Source organism: Babylonia areolata, chromosome 25, assembly GCF_041734735.1.
Source record: "Babylonia areolata isolate BAREFJ2019XMU chromosome 25, ASM4173473v1, whole genome shotgun sequence".
Lineage (NCBI taxonomy): Eukaryota > Metazoa > Mollusca > Gastropoda > Neogastropoda > Buccinidae > Babylonia > Babylonia areolata.
In genome coordinates, this window is record NC_134900.1 from 32,884,870 (window position 1) to 32,889,869 (window position 5,000).

General features: G+C 45.8%; 2 protein-coding genes across 2 annotated transcripts in view; one reads left to right on the forward strand and one right to left on the reverse strand.

The window, feature by feature from the left end:
- Positions 1–2,294, reverse strand: part of LOC143299827 (beta-1,3-galactosyltransferase 5-like) — a 31,523-nt gene extending 29,229 nt beyond the window's left edge. The window contains exon 1 of the mRNA XM_076613298.1: positions 2,013–2,294. The gene's annotated coding sequence lies outside the window, so the exon portion shown is untranslated. The remainder of the gene's footprint in view (positions 1–2,012) is intronic.
- Positions 184–5,000, forward strand: part of LOC143299826 (proton myo-inositol cotransporter-like) — a 48,663-nt gene continuing 43,846 nt past the window's right edge. The window contains exon 1 of the mRNA XM_076613294.1: positions 184–266. The gene's annotated coding sequence lies outside the window, so the exon portion shown is untranslated. The remainder of the gene's footprint in view (positions 267–5,000) is intronic.

Here is a 5,000-nt window from a genome sequence, read left to right on the forward strand (position 1 = left end):
GTCACCTTTCAGTGACATGGGTCCTCTACCACGCCTGTGCATTAATAATGCGAGCTTGGCGGTGAAGGGGTTAATGACACCATGCCTGACCCATGGCATCACGAGGAACGAACAATAAACAGCTGACAGAAGTGAGCTGAAGAAGTCTTTGAGTGTCGTTCTGACCTGTCTGCTGCGCTGGTTTGAGAACTGTTTTTACACCCGGAATCATCACCGGTCACAGTGACTGCGAACATAAAACCGTGAAAAGCTTGCACCGCGTGAGAGTGAGTGTAGAAACGGAACTTGAGCTGCAAGGGGAGGGTGTGCGTGCGTGTGTGTGTGTGTGTGTGTGTGTTGGGGGGGGGGGGATAACGCTTGGCTTTCTTTTCTTTCATTCTTTTTCTTTCTTTTTTTTTTTTTACACCCAAACACCCAGCTGTTAAAAGGCATCCTCAGCATGGCCTAGTCTTATCTGCCACGGGGAGCTCAATGGTTGGGATACTGTGTCATGAACTGTGTTTGTGTGGTTTCTTTTTTTTATTTTTTTTATTAGTTTATTTATTTTTCTAATATACCTGTGAGAGTTTTGTGTTGACGCAGTTGAGCATTTTGTATGGTTTGACAGTCCTGATATGGCCCTGTGCGGTCGGCCGGGCGATAAGCAACAGGAACAACAAGAACCCAGCTATGATATCGATGAGTTTTCCATCAGTGTTCAATTTTATGGAGCACACTGACACACACACACATACACACACACACACACACACACGCATACACATACATCTCATATGAATGAGAGAGAGAGAGAGAGAGAGAGAGACGCATACATAAATATATGAACACACACACTCGCGCACTTGCTCGCATACACACACACACACACACACACGCACGCACGCACGCACACACACACACACACGTACACACACACACACACATTTTAACACACGCACACACACATTTTCACACACACACACACACACGCGCCCGCGCGCGCGCGTATTTTCACACACACACACACACACACACACACACATTTCTCATGTGAAAGAGAGGCAGATATAGAGACAACCGTTTGGACTAGGACTTTTCTCTTTTATAACCTTAGCATTGAATGACACAGGAAACGAATGCAGAGTACCCACTGGCAGTTGTCAGTCGACTGGAAACAAGCGTGTCTCTGATCGAAGTCTCTGATCATCGTCATCAATTTATAGGGAAAAAAAACAAAAAATCCCCTTCCAACCCCCCCCCCCCCCCCGTCACCCCCCCCCCCTCTCTCTCTCTCACTCTCTCTCTCTACTACTTTTCTGTGTTGATTTTTCTCTGATCATTCATGTGTAGCGTTCATCATTGGTGCGTACTTTTCTGTTGTGTTTATTTTCTTCTTCTTCTTCGGTGTGTACGTACATATGTATGTATACGTGTGTGTGTGTGTGTGTGTGTGTGTGTGTGTGTGTGTGTGTGTGCGTGCGTGTGTACAGTATGTTACTCGCTTCTGTTTCGTAAATATATGAGCGATGTCGTGCCTCTCAGGTTTAAAAAAAAAAAATTACGCTGCGTTATCTTCGTACTTGTATACATGTATTGAGTATAACATTTATAGTTATGTCATTACGTTTGTGTGTCTTTTAGAAACAGCAGCAGATAATTATGTAAGTCTGCCAACGTGCTATAGTATCTCCACCTTTGGAAGAGAAAGATTAATTCATTCATTCATTCATCCATTCCCATTCATTCAATCATTCATTCATTCATTCATTCATTCATTTACTCTCTCTCTCTCTCTCTTGCTTGCTCTCTTAGAAACAGCAGCAGATAATTATGTAAGTCGACCAGCGTGTTATAGTATCTCCACCGTTGGAAAAGAAAGATTAATTCATCCATCCATTCTCATTCATTCTCTCTCTCTCTCTCTCGCTTGCTTGCTCAAACGCACGCATGCTCGCAAAAGGAAGAAAGAACGAGCACACAACAACAACAACAACAGCATCAAATCATAAGAAACTCAAACTCAGGACACTTACCTTTACTTTACTTGTCGTCGAACAGGTGTTGAAGGCAGGTGAGCTTGTGAAAGATCGTTCTCCGTTCACCAGTCAGCCAAACCGTGGAAAGTCTCCTTTGAGAGTTACTCACACACACACACACACACACACAGAGTTGAAGGTATTCAACATTGCGCACACAGTTCAGCTATATTTTTGTCACTCTGCTGTCCTATGTTCCCGCTCCTCCACTCGCTCACTCATTCACTCACTCACTCACAAAACCTGCAGCGGTTGAATGAAGGCAAGCTCCGTGTATTTATAGTTGTCGGGTACTACTGGTCTGGTAAGGTGAGCGATGTGTTTATCGCAACCGGGGTGGCCATAGAAACTACTCCGGGTGGGGGTGGCGGGATGGGGGTGGGGGTGTGGAAGGGGCGCGGGGGGGGGGTGGGGGGAGGGATGGCCCGGGGAAAAGGCTGTCACCTTCCATGTCTCGCGCCCCCACTCCGCTCACCCCCCCTCAACACCCTCCGTCCCCCTCCCCCCCCTGCCTTGTTTGTGTCACGTGCGTCACGGGGTGGTCATCAGTTAGTGTTTTCTGCTGCAGTTGATTGGAACCCCCCTCCACCCCCCCTCCCAGAAAAAACAACAACCCAATCCCCCCTCCCCACCCCACCCCAACCCCCCCCTCCCCCCAACTAAACCCAAAACAACAACAACAAAAAACAAACCCAGAGAGACCTCGACTGGAACATTTCCGTTTGTATGTACACCGCCATAACAACCGCTGAAGCCCCAAATATACTGTTTGTTTGTCTATGTTGTGATACTGCACCTGACCAAAATGTTCTTTGATTTGAAGTTTAAAGTTATTCCTGTCTTACCTTATCGCTGTTTATTTTTACGTTGTTTGTTTCGAAGCCAGTGATGGACATCCATTGCCCTTCCCTGAAAAGAGGCTCTGTCAGGGCGACCGAATATTTTCCCTCACCACATAGAACACCCTTCTATGGATACTAACAAAACCCTGTCTCGCGTGCACCTCGGGGATCAGCTGCATAGCACGAGACATAAATTCAGATCCCCAAAACCCCAAAACAGGCGTGGCAAAAGAGGTGGGAAAAGATTGTGCTTAGGTAGCAGAATGACAAAAGCAGAGCGGCTGTCAAAGAAATTCTTTAGAATCGGCAGTTGGAATTGTTCCAGCGAGAGAATGAGAATCTCAACAATTGAGAAATTGGCATATGATTTTGACATTTTATGTCTCCAAGAGACCAGGACAAGTGCAGACAGACCAATACATTTTGAGAATTTCACAGTCCTTCAAAGGAATGAAGGAAGAGGAGTAGCAATCATACTGAACAAAAACCTAAAAAGCAAAGTTTCCACCATAAATCTAGAGAAATGGTGTAGCAACTCATGTGAATTAGTGGGGGTGCGTCTTGAAAAACCTGACGGAATTCACAAAAGCATCGTGCTCATCAATGCCTATGTTCACCCAGGAACCTGCACAACAAAAGAGGATTGGGCCTTTTTAGAGGAAATAGAGAACGAATTTGGAGACTCAGTCATTATCTGTGGAGACCTTAATGCAAGATCGAAGTTATGGGACCAGCGGAACACCAACCCACAAGGACTCGCACTTGAAGGAATGATAGGGGAAATTCTTCTTAGCCCATTAACAACCACATCCCCAACTCGCCTTGGAACAAGACAAGGGGACAGTGACAGTGTGATCGACATCGCTCTAACATCTCCAAAATTCAGAGCAGAAATGAATGTAGAGACGCTTCCACACCAAGGCAGTGACCACCTCCCGGTAGTTTTCAGTCTACAGAAACTGTCAGATAAACCCTGTATGAAACCGCGTGATCCATTTCAGTATGAAACCAAAGAGACAACCGTCATCGAAAAATTAAGACGCAGAAGAAACAAAAGAACGGCACCGAACAGGATGCAAACTATTCAGCCCCCATGGTGGAATACCGACACAGAGAGAGCCTGGATAGAAAAACATGCGGCTGTCAAACTTTGGCAAAAAGAGAGAACAAAAAGAACAGGTACAAGGCCATCACACCATCGATCGCCTCAAAGAAAGAAAAGCAGAGAGAGGGAACGGCCGTAAGTCTAGCATGAAAGGTAGAGCACGATGCTTTGCAAATCAAACAAATATCGGCATCATTTCCAAACCAACCTTGCGCAAATTTCTTCAAAACGGAACAGAGTCTCTGTGGGCTTTTCCAAATACAATAGACTGAGCAACACACTAGACGCCACGTTCTTGGCATCAGAGATCTTTTCCCATCCCTCTTGCGGCCAATCAGTGGCAGCCTCCGTGCGTGTGTGTATGTGTGTGCTTGTGTGTATGTGTGGGTCTGTGTGTTTGAGTGCGTTTGTGCATGCGCAAGGGTGTAAGTGTACACAAGTGTCAGGAGAGTTCTGTGCACGTGCGTATGTTTGTTTGTGTGTGTGTGTGTGTGTGTGTGTGTGTGTGAGGGGGAGGTGGGGGTGCCGGGGGGAGGGGGGGGGGGTAGAGGATGAGGTATGTGAGTGTATGCATGCCTACACTGTTGGAGCAAGAGGATATTGGAACGTGCGGGTGTGTATATATATATCTTTGTATATATAAGTGTAGGGTTGGGGGTGGGGGATATGGGCGTAAGTGTGTGCGCTTGTACAAGTAAGTGTTCATCTCTGTGTGTGTGTGTGTGTGTGTTTGTGTGTGTGTGTGTCGTGAAAGCTGCGATACGTAGCCTAGAAATGAGTGTGTGGAGAAGGGGGGTAGAGAAGGTGCAGGGTAATGTGTGTGTGTGTGTGTGTGTGTGTGTGTGTGTTGGGGCTCATGTACGTTTATGTGTATTTGACTGTGCTTTCATATCTGTGAAAGTGCATGTTTGGCGCATATCTGTTACACATGTGTGGGTGTATGTGTGAATGTGTGTCTTCATGTTTTACATTTATTTGCTTATTTATCATCATTGTTGTCTTATTTATTTATTTGTTTGTTTAGTTATTCTTATTATT